This window comes from Sturnus vulgaris, chromosome 4 (assembly GCF_052056855.1).
Source record: "Sturnus vulgaris isolate bStuVul1 chromosome 4, bStuVul1.hap1, whole genome shotgun sequence".
NCBI classification, from domain to species: domain Eukaryota; kingdom Metazoa; phylum Chordata; class Aves; order Passeriformes; family Sturnidae; genus Sturnus; species Sturnus vulgaris.
Window position 1 is genome coordinate 21,895,020 of NC_142246.1, and position 12,347 is coordinate 21,907,366.

Genomic DNA, 12,347 nt, shown 5'->3' on the forward strand with positions numbered 1-12,347 from the left:
CTTCTCCCAGACAAAATGGAAAAGTTAACTCCATCAAGGCCTGTAGATACTGGAGTCCTTCATCCCCAAAACATCCTCTTCACCCAGCTTTTGCAGCTCCCTTGACAGAAGGAAAATTAAGTTTATATTGGCAAAGACCCTATGCATTTATGCCAGGAAAATCCCACACAATTTGAAATTAATCAATAGCACAGAAACCCCCTCCCACCTACCACATGGAGCCCAGTCTCCAAAATCTGCAGCCTCTCTAGGGTGGTATTTGAAATAAGCATGTTTGCAGAACTAGCTTCACCCTCCTCCCATGCCACCTTCCCACACAGAGAGATCTTTTGGTACTTTCCTCCCATGGGAAAAATAACACACCTATGTGGAAAACAAAGGTTAGAAATGCCTGATTTGAGAAAATCTTCTCCTTGCTGAGCCAATTCACTTTTCTCCCACTGAGAAACAATGTATTTCTAGTCCAGCAAAACACAACATAAATATGATTTAGCCTTCATGTCAATAAACCTTTTTTGAAGACCTGGTAAGAAAAGCTTGCCTGAAACAGAGCCTGAGCTCTATCCTACTTTTTCAAGGTACTACCTTTGCTTTCCAGGAGGCCTGAAGATCTCCTTATGGGAGCAAGACTACAATTAATTACCACAAAGCTTTCCATGAAAGGCCTTTTTGAAGCATTTAGGTGAGACACCTGGAAGACTCTGAGGTGTTTGTTAGTCCCAACATGCTCCCATTATAGTTCAGGGTTTTGCCCTCTCCCTTCCTGCATGATTTCCCCATGCAGGGAGGGCACAGGTGCCTTGTCTCTGAGCTGCCATCAGGGGTTTGCAGCATTTCCTTGTTTGGGTTTCAGCAGCATCTCCAAGCACCCTAAGGGATAAAGGCCTCACTGCTTTGGCTGTTCCAGAGACACCTGATAACACATACCATATTTCAACATTTATAGATCACCTAGACTGTTTCAGACTGGACCCAGGCTTCCAGCACATCCCTACTTTAGGGAGAGTAAGGAGGCACAACCCAAACCCATCTTGTTTATTATTAAAGAATAATAATCCCTGAGAAATAAATGCTCTGGCTTTTTATCCCTTTGGGTTCAGGAGGCACAAAATTGCAGGTACCTGAACTCTCAAATGATGGGTGTCATCAGGAGGTAATTGCACAGTGGTGACCACTGTCTCATGTGGCTTCAGCAGCAGGGTGTTCCAGTGCCTGCACTGGGCATGAGATGGCTCAGAGCTCACCCAGAGCAGCAAGGACTCTCTAAAGTCAAGAAATCACCAAGTTTTTGAACTTTAAGTTGCTTTGGATAACGGAGCTGTCAAGCTGCCTTGCTCAGATAGAAGGGACCTACTAGTAGCATGCTGCTGTCAAGTGTCTCATGCATTGAAAAAAAACAATATCCCATACAGCTGGGCAGGGAATTGTGACTTGTTCTGCCATGGAATGGCATTTGACTGCAGCTGGAGCTGGACCAGAGCTGTGCCCCATGGACCCTTCCTGCAGTGCACCCCCATCTAGAACAACAGAGAGCACAGGCAGGCAGTGCCAGCAGGAAGCACAGCCAGACTGCTGGGAGTTAGTCAGGCTCTTAATCACAAAGCTGTCCTCCCCAGTCATTGCTCCACCCAAAACACACACCTAATTGCCCTCGTATTAATGTTTGCCACCTATTTCCTTCTTCTTAGGCTTTGCCTATGGAGACATCATTTCTCAAGTTTCCACACTTCTTTCACATTTGAAAAACTTTCTATTATCTGAAAGGGTAATAAATGAAAAAAAAACAAAAAAGCAAACAGACAAAAAAAACCAAACCCAAACCAAACAACAGCTCTTTCAATATAGCTTGAACTAGCCAAACTTTGCTCCTATTGTACAACATCACATGCAGAGTATTCCTTTCCAGAAGTAACAGTAGTCGGTAGTGAAGGGTTTTCTCTCTCCTCTCCCAATTCAGGCTTTAGCAGTGCTGTTGTTTTAACACATGTCACAAGTACAGGTATTGCAGATTAAGCCACAGGTTTGTTTTGCAAACTCCCATGTGGGTTTTTGGCTATTAAACACCAGCTGAATAAGGAACTTACTAACAAACACAACCTTAGTTGCAGGAAGAAAGGAGGAAATCAGCAGAGAACTGTCTCTCTGTCTCACCCCTAGGGAAAATCATTCCTCCCAGTTGCCAGGGGCCACTTGAGTGCTGCACTCAGAGCCAGGGGGACACCTTGGAGACACCCTCAGCTCCAGCTGTCTTAGGGCAATGCAATGGCTTCTGCAGGTGTCAAGGCCTCTGACCACAGGCTCTCACCTTATGAACTCAGGTTAAACTCTAGCCACAGCAAATTAGTGGTGTTTTCAGCACTTTTGTTCATTGTGAAGCTTCAAATTCATTTCTTCCTGTTGAATACATACAAGGAATGGGTGAGAAGAGGGCAAACTGTTAGCAGCAGTTCAGCATCACAGAAAAATAATTGTGACAGGAAACTTCAAGCAAGTCATTCATAAGTCACTTTTGCAGGAACATTTTACTACAGAAAAAATAAAAACATACAGCTTGATACAATTAAAGGATTTCAGGAGCTAGTATGCCAGATAGCACATTGTGAAAAAACCTTCTTTCCTGTAAAGGACGAAAATATCTTATTCCTTCAGAATCCTTCCTCACCTCATCACAATAAGATGTGAAGACTGAAACTTGATCAGATAGCAGAAGCATTAGGAGAGCACTGACTAAATTTTTATGCAGATTTGCCTGTCCATCCTAACTGGAATGAATTCTGATGTCTTTTGGACATGAACAAGGCAGGATTTGATAGAATCTAGCAGCTATCTGGGTCTCCATTAGTAACTCAACCATTTTCCTGTCTCTTCACCATCTCATCTTTCCAGCACTGTGATCCAAACTGGGATAGCAGCCCAGTTCTTTGGATATCAAAGTGGGAAGGAGCACAAAAATTAAGTCCTGATATTTTTTCCAGGGGCCCAAAAACCTCAAGGCTCTCTCAGATAGGTAAAGACCATCACAAAGATCATGCTATAAAGTTAAAGAGGAAATAGTCTAATAGTCTTTTCGCAAAGAATTTTTAAAAGAAACCACAGGAAAATTACATTTTCTCAACCTGAATAAAGCTACATCTTTGTGGCTTCTGTAAATCAGACTTATCTTTCCCCACTCATCCTTATTAAGACATGCCATTTGAAAAAAAATATAATAAATAGGAATGCCTATAGATGTCAAAATCTGGGAAGTGTATATGGTGAAGCACCACAACAAAAGACATAGATATGCTGTAAAGGACAGCACAGACCCTTACAGGCTCCAGTCCCTGGTCCACACAGGCATCCCTGTCAGTATAACCTGAGAAAGAGTTTAAAAAGCTGAGAGGGGAAAAAAGTTCTTACTGAAGGTATTATTTATTCTTAGCTCCCATAAATCACTTAGACCCTCAGTTAAATGTGATTTGTAAAAGAAAAACACTGCATCATTATTTGCTTTGGGATGCATAATTGAACTCTAGTATTTTAGCTGATTTTAACATTAAAAAATAAGTTTCAAAAAGCTGAGGAAACCTCTATTGAAAGAATGAAATCACAAGACTAAAGAACTGGTATCAGTCATCTGTGACAGCATTGCAGAAAAAAGAAGTCTTTGCTAGACTTATCTATCCTCAGCAACTTCAAAATTTTGATAAATCTCATTCAAGATGCGATTCATAGCATTTTTTAATGTAAAATCTAAAGAAATATTGAGTAATAATAACTTTTGCATTGCATTGTTTGCTTAAAATCCCTGGACTACATACAAATCAGTTAGTAAGTTAAAACTACAACGGAGAATTAAATAACTGAATTTCAGACCTTCTTTACATATGAAGTGAACAAAGACTGCAAACAGGGAGGGATGTCTCTCACCATTCAAAACTACCCCTTTGGTTTCAATCCTGCATATGCATATTGCAAGTAAATACCAACACCTGCCAAGGAAGGCAGTCTCACACCAGCACACGGCAGGGGTCTCCTGGCACTGGAAATGTGACAACCCAGCCTGTATTAAATGCCACAGTAACATTGCTGCAGCTGCAAAACCACTGCCAAAGAACCTTGTGGAAAGACCAATGTGTACTACTCACAGCTCTAAAAATAAGGGTAGTGTTGCACTAACATAGTTAAGCAATTTGTGCAATTCTGCACAAAAGAATGATGCACTGATTTAAATCTGGATTATTTAATAGTTTATTTTTGCTCCATAGCATCACCATTTCTATGGCCAAATTAGGTTTCAGGCTTAAACAGTTGCTTGGATTGTCAGTCTCATAGGATTAGCAATTTTAAATTAAGAAATGGGTTGCAAGAGAAAGTAATTTCATGCTTTGAAAAGAACTTCTACTTATTTCAAAGACTTGGAACCTAGAACCATCGCTCCATAATCTTATTTAAATGTTGATGTCATCAATGCATTTTAAATCAGCATTTAATTAGGTTAAAGAAAGAAAACAGAAGCTGCTGAAAAAAGCCCAATAAGAATTTCTATTTCTAGATAAAGCTGCTTTAAATGCATAACCAATTCTGCTAACTGTGGGATGTGATGCACACAACTGAGTTTATAGGTGTTTAGTGAGAGTTTGTGCCACTTAGTGTGTCACTGTGAGCAGTCAGCACAAAGAGAATGATATAAATACAGAAGAGTGGGCCTATAATCTCTACTCCTAATTGAAAAACTATATATATATTGCACAAGTCATACCCAGTACCATTTGCCCTGGGCTGCAACAATACTTACCTTCCTTCTAAAAACTTTAATCTGCCCAAATCAAAAAAGTATTTTTAAAGTTTTTTTGGCTCAAATGAGCATACAGACTAGGCAAGATTTACGGAGAATTTCCTGTATTTAAACTCTGTCTGTTAACAGTGCTGTACCCCAATCCCTTCCAAACCATAACATGATTTTTAAAAAGCTAAATTATATCAGTGTGGAAATCTGTAGCAGAAAGAGAAGAAATAAAAATTAGGTCAGACTAATTGAATTGCAGCAGCTTGTGTGAAAAACACCTTCACTACCCACCTTGAAAAGACATTAGAGACCACATCAGGGAACTGTTTTCATTTTGAAAATCTTCTTTATTACTGCCTGCTTTGCTGAAATGAGTTTCAAAATCTTCATCTTTGCTACTCCTGCTTTGCTTAGACGACTCGCTGCTGATGCCTCCTCCTGAGCTTTAATTTGTCTGGAGGATGAAAATAACACCAACAATAAAGCCAGAAATTTCAAATGGATGAGGAGAAGCTAGCTTCAGCAGGATTTTATGTGCCTTTTCTGCCCCTATGTTAAATTAAATTTTAACAAAAAACTCCTATATTTCTCACCCAGAGGAGGTGCCCCACCACAGCCTGGTCTCTGCATGCAGAGAAGGGAGAAGGAGAAAAGGATAGAGCTATTGACTGCTTTGGCAATGGGGTTTTCTGGCCTTTGGGTACAGCTTTACAGCTCGCACACACAAGATGGGGAAGCTCAGGAAAAGCAGTAAGCATCGAGTAGCCTCACATTAACACTTCACCTCACTGACACCTGCTGCAGTCCTGGCTCTCCAAGACTTAGTGCTCCTGCTGCTCTGATGCAGACACCAGAAAGCTGTCAGCCAAACTCTCCTGGATTGCAAACCCCACCCCATAGATGGGACAGAATTGTTCACTGTATTCCATATTCCATAACAAGTATTCCATAACAAACAGTAAACCAAATATATGTGTCATTTTTAGCAAGGGTTGATTACACTGATTACTGATGTAAGATGAGCTACCTAAATGTATGTCAACTATAGAATAAGGGCCCATCCATTTATTCCACTCTTCATCAGTGGAACAGTGTCAAGACAAAACCTGGTTCCACCCTCTCGAGAAAAACTCATACTCAAAAGGAGGATGCACTCTACCAAAAGAGGAGGAAGAGGCAGCAGCCACTGCAATTCACTTATATTTCTAGAGGAATGTACATTATTTAAAACTAAAATTTTAATTTAGTGGTGTAGGACTTTCCACACTCTAACTACAGGGAGTAGGATTATATACATATATATATACACACACACACACATATATATATATATATGCATATTAAAAAAAAGATAAGGAGAACTTGCTCATAAGGCTGTTTCCTAGCACTGAGGATTCAAAATGTCATCTGAAGCACCTCTGTTTCACATTGGCTTATGTTTTAATTGTGTCAATATAATATTCACAAAATTATAAATTATAATGAACAAGTCCCACTCTGAAATCTGAGCCCTAAAGGCTACATATGTTATCCAAATATATAACCAAATGCTAAGCACATTGGGATTCTTTCAACCACAAATTTAAGTAATTACAATTATTCCAAATGTTGCAATAGAAGCATCATGTTCAACTAATTATAGCTCAGAACGTTTTTCTAGTACATCTTCTCGAAAAGAAATATCATTTTTCAAAGTCACCCAATTTCCACAGCCTTAAGCGAAAGATTTCAGCTAAATTTCTTACTTCTATTAGCACAATCTTTACTATTAAGCCATTTGTATTCGTTTTTGAGTGACTTTCTAATCTTCTGACTGACAGGATTACAGACATAATGTGTTTCCTCAAGGGATTTTTCTGCTTACAGAATCAGTCTGCAAACTTCTCACTGTCTAAATTATAGCCCATGATTTAATGTCATCCATTTCCACATCCTCAAAAACATGAGAGGGAGACCCCATTTCTAGAGGTGGCTCCCCACAGGTCTTTGCCAACAAAAATGCTTTTGACAGTGAATTGCCCTCTTGAGAAACCTTACTAATTTTTGTAGCTAAAAAGTGATTTGCTTTGTCACCACTGAAAATAGTCAGGGACTGGGAGATGCCTGGGTGTCTGGGAATACTGTTAACAGAAACAGGCCCTAAGCAAGATACCTGCAACCTAAATAAAGACTGGCAAGACTAGCTAATCAAATGGATATATTTGCATCAGGTAATGCATGCCACATCAGACAGTTTTAATGGAGAAGGCAGCAGAAAACAACATCTACAGCACACACATCTCCCCTTCCCCTCCGCCAGTAAATACATGATTTGTTGTAAGAATATAGACAACAAAAGCTCCTCATAAGGGCAAGCAAAGAGAAGATTCACAGCAGGTCTACAGAGAGGGTCTGCAGGGAGCAGAGCATCAGGGAAACATGAGATCAGGCTTAGAGCACATCCTTGGCTCTCCCCAGCTGTAAGACACCTCTTACTGCTTGGTGACACCACAGCACTGCAGTCACTGATCCTCCACTGATCCAGTTTTCCCCTACAGCACAAAGGCTGAAAACAAGCCTTTCCTGCAGTGCATCCCCAAGAAGCTCCTGGCATGATGTAGGGGCAGGTGAGATTGGCTCAGCTGGATACAGCACGGTGCTAATACTGCCAAGGTTCTCTGTTCAACCCCTGTATGGGCCATCCACTTGAAAGTTGGACCCAATGAACCTTGTGGATCCCTTTCAACTCACAACTCCATGACTCTGTGAACAGCTACACTCAGGATATGATTGTGGATAAGGTCTTGCCTTTAATTTGTCAAAGGCTTAATCAATCGAGTAATGAAACAATACAGAGCCAAGTTTAACACTCAAGTACAAGTGATTTCCTTCACCAAGCTTAAGGACCAAACAAGTTTCTTCTCCTTGAAGGAAGGCCCACTGCCACAGAGAAGACATAGTAGAACATGCAGCAATGATAGCTAAAGAGCAGTAAATTACAGTTCATATTAATACATGCAGCAAATCTAGGTAAAAAGGAGTAGAAGAAATGCACCCTCTTCTATACCCCCTCTACTGAAAATAGCCTTATCCAGTAATGCAGATGGGATGACTATTTACTTTTCTAATCACTCCTACATATGACCTCAGGGTGTGCAAAACGGCCTTTACACAAAGTTGTGTTTGATGAAATCAGGATGATGAATGTTTTTAGGTTATAAAATGCTGTCAGATATAGCTATAACAATAATTCTTAAAAATAGCAGTCTTCAATTGACAATGTTATATATAGAAGAGACAGATAAAATATTTACTCACAGTTAGATGAAAAAATGTTCTCGTATAACAAACACAAAGACTAGCTGGTCAGTGCCTGGCACTCTTTGTATTTCCCAGAATTACTGGTGTCAGTGTCTGGCCAGTGCAGCTATAGGTGTGTATCAGTATTTAAATGAGGTAAATTAGAAGCATTTTTTAACTTAAATTTGTCATGGATTTTTTTGTCATGAATTTTTAAAAAACAAGGATCATGGATCTTGTCAGGATATGAGCATCATAAGGAAAGGAAGAGAGGGTTTTGCAGATTAGAATGCTCAGTGGCTTGCACTCCTAACACTTACACCAAATCTTAACTTCCAGGTAAATATTCATAAATGCATTCACCACAGGTCTGGCAATGTTATTCTGAATTTTAGAGGCCCAGTTCTCTTTGAAGCCTCAGATGCATCCTTTCCTAGAAGACTCTCTAAGGAACAACAAAACCAAGAAAATAGCAAGAACTGATACTTTTAGTACAACATCACATGGTTCAAGAAATCATAGGAGGGTGAATGCCATACTGCACCTCTAGTTTTCAGAATGCTTTCTCATTTGTAGGCAATACAGGGCATAGGGCATATAAAGCAACATTCAACCAGTTTTTCAGTAATTTCGAGCTTATTTTCAAGCTTATTCTTCAGTATTTGAATAAAGAACCACTATTTTCCAATTTACTTGGAGATTATCTCCACATCTCAGACACTCATGCTAACCAAAAGTCCCACCCATAAAGAGGAGCTCAAATAATGTTCTCAATAACTCCCTCTTATATAAAAAAAAAGCCACAGTTCTTACTATACATTTTTCAAGTCCTCTAGCTGTCTAGACAGTGAAATCCTAACTTTGCAGGCTAAAGGGAAAGCATAGCCATCTTGTTACATAACAACATAAATAAGGGGGAACATTCAAGTCAAAAAAGGAACTAGCCCAGGAGCAAACAAAAATTCCTCCTCAGAATAACGAGTCTGGGCAATTGCCATCTATAAATTTGTTACCAAAGGAAAGAGTATAATGAGTTTCCATAGAAAAAACCTAAACGCTATCCAGCACCACAACAGTGAACATGACAAAATCAAATTTAACTTTTAACAAGTTAAATGTTCTAAGAGAATGCAAGACTTCATAGACAAGAGACTTAAAGCCATTATTGACGTGATGTAATTGTTATGTAATTCCAGCTCCCCACAATACCAAGGGCGTTTGCTCAGTTCCTCCTGAGGTACCTGGTTCTGACTACAGCACTGAACTGGGGTCTGATCCAGCCTGAAAGTTTCTGTGTCTCTTTGCACTTAATAAGGTAGAACTAAAAATATAATAAAAATCAAACAATGCAGAGACATTCTTGGTGATCCATTGCAGAGACAGGTTTTTTAAAAAAAATATGTTTTCCCCTTTTTTTTAACCAAAGTGACAGAATAAATCTACGTGGTATTTTTTTCATATTATAGTTAAATTCCCAATCATGGAAAACAGACAAACCCACTCTTTTTGTTTTCCCCTGGAGTTGTCTGCAGCAGCCATTATTAATGCCTTTGTTAAGCACAAGTCAGCTGGAACCAAGAAAACAGGAGCTAAACTGCTGCTCCTCTGATCTGGGTGTCCAAAGAACAAGGATTTGTTGCAGTCATTGCTTTGCCACCTGCCTGAGGCATTCAACTGTATCTAGCACAATGATGCTGGAAAGCATTCAGGAGTAAATACACAATAACATTTGTATGTTTACATCATCTGTGAAAGGTGTGGGTAGGGCGATTTCTCTACTGTGTTTTTCCAGAGCAAGTCAAACCCATTAATTAAATTCATGCTCTTGTCCTGCTTCAAAAGTAAAAACAGAGATGATTTATGGGCACTGACAGCTGCAGGAACTGGTTTTGCTCACTCCCGCTCATTAATTAATTTTGAAGCATCTGGATAGGATGATTCTAAGATTCTAAACATACAAAAGGCTGCACATCCTCAGTTTCTACAAAGGAAGAAAAATACCTGTTCCATGCAGAGAACTGTCTGTCATGGTTTCTCAGTGCTGGCTGAATAGTGTCTACTGAAATTGTGTACCTCAACATACCTGTGCCTGCCCAGGCAACTTATAGGATAAAGCTGCAAGAGAGGTCCCAATCATAAAATATTCTTATCCAGTAATTATTTTACTTGTCCTAACAACAAAAACTCTAAAATGAGAAAGTGGCACCTGTAGAACAGTGTAATGCACAGTAACAAAAAAACTCTCTAATAACAGACCTAGGGAAATTGCCACAAACACTTCCTTCAAGAGGGAATATCAATGTCTCTATATTGCACATAATGATATATGCAAATATAAATATACAGCAATACACCAGTGTGTTTATTTCTTCTTCTAGGTTCTTTAAACAGGAGGCAGATTACTATCATTTGGGGCTGAAAACTGGAGGTAAGCAATCAGAAGACATTTAACACATAAGCTCGAAACAGGAAATTGTTATAGAAGTGGAAAATTTTGCGTACTGAACTTTCACCCTCAACTCCTGCAAGATTTTTACTAATAAAGAACTATATAAACATGGACAGATTATATTGACATTGCATTACCTACCCAGCAGAGCCATATGCTGCTTCTGCAGACATGGCAAAAAAGATCAAAGCTTCCCACCCATTAATCAGCTTAACCTGGGTGTTATATGTTTCATACCATGCTGCAGATCGATATTAACCTATATTGACAGAGTGAAAGGCTGGGCCAGAACTCTGGATCCATCTTTCAATCAATTATTTTATGATTCTGTACAACACTTTGTAAAACATAAGACAAATTTATTTTGTTGTGATTCATAGCCCAGCCAGCCAAAAGCCTGCCAGGAACAAGGATAGCCATCTAAAACAGCTCATGATCACTAGTTACCAGGAAGAAATAAAAAGTATCCAGCGTGGTCTATAAAAGTAGTGGAGCAAACAGAACACAAAACTTTCTGCCAGTGACCCAAAGGGGCCTCACTAACAGATGACAACGACTAAGAACCTCTACCTAGGCATGAATGGGCACATGATAATGGGTTGCAGAATCACCTAAACAGACAACTTTATCCCAAGGTGCCTCAGCTAATAGAAAGATAGTAATTCTCCAGAAAACCTTTGTACAACTGGCAAGATCACAGAGCTCTTTCAAACAGCCTGTTTTCAGCTATGAATCAAAATCTCTTCTTTTGTCAGCTTGTTTTTACCACTCAGGAAACAACCTGTGCCTTTCCAGTTACTGATGAGGTGCTTCAAGAATCAGGGAGATTGGTCAGATTTCAATGAATTGTTAAATAATCTTCATTAAATTTTAACTGGTGCATAGCATCTTACCTGCTTACATTCTTCATGTTGTTGGTGACAAGTTTGATATTTACAAGGAACAATGTGATGACAGAATTTAAGAGCTGATGTACTGATATATATAAATATTAAATTCAAGACAGTTTGACAGAATAAATAACCTCAACATGATTATAATTCCTATGTACTTTTTGTAAAGAAAACTGACTATTCTCTTCCTCTTCAATTCCTTCAGTGAACCGAGACCCAAGGCAACTATAGTTACCTACATTTCCTTCTTCTCATCCCTATAGAGTCTAAGAAAGAAGTGTGCAGTTTGATAGTTGGAACACAATTTCTTCACTCCAAGCATTCATAGAAACAATTCAGGATTTTAAAATTCAGCTTTGATTTCATAAAACTGCTCCTTTTCTTGAACTTAGAATAGAATCTTAAAGGCTTTGAATCCATTCCTAGCAAGATTAATCAGAGTTTTACCATCAAAATGCAGTGAGAGTACATTAATACAACCATATGTAAACAATCATACTGAAACACATGGACACAATCACAAAGAATGCATGGAAATCAGAGGTTTGTTCCACTGAAAATTAAATTGCAATGAAGAATTGAACTCATCAAAAAGATCCCCAAAAAAGCTATTGGACAACAGACTTTGCAGCAGAGAAAATATTCGAATGGTACCACAAAAGCACAAGGGGCAATGTTGCTAGAAAAGGGAAGGAAACTATGAAGGGAATGCAAACCTCAGGGCACTTGAATTAAATGGGCAGTTAAAACCACTATTGATAGCTAAGCATTTGGTGAAACTCTAGAGGACAGCATAGAATTCTAACACCTTTTATCAACAAAGGAAAACACCTGGTGTCTTCAACCAACTGATCTTCAGCTCAGCCTGGAGGACCAAGTTATGATTTCCAGAAAGAAAGAATTAAGCCCTGTATTGTTGGAGAGAAATATGTTAGTTCTCTTTGATCCTCAGGGTGAG

The 12,347-nt window shown here is 39.1% G+C and overlaps 1 protein-coding gene across 2 annotated transcripts in view; it reads left to right on the forward strand.

The window, feature by feature from the left end:
• Positions 1–12,347, forward strand: part of PGCKA1 (PDCD10 and GCKIII kinases associated 1) — a 41,047-nt gene that overhangs the window by 9,663 nt on the left and 19,037 nt on the right. For both annotated transcript variants that reach the window (XM_014871009.2, XM_014871007.2), the window contains exon 2: positions 10,426–10,475. The gene's annotated coding sequence lies outside the window, so the exon portion shown is untranslated. The remainder of the gene's footprint in view (positions 1–10,425; positions 10,476–12,347) is intronic.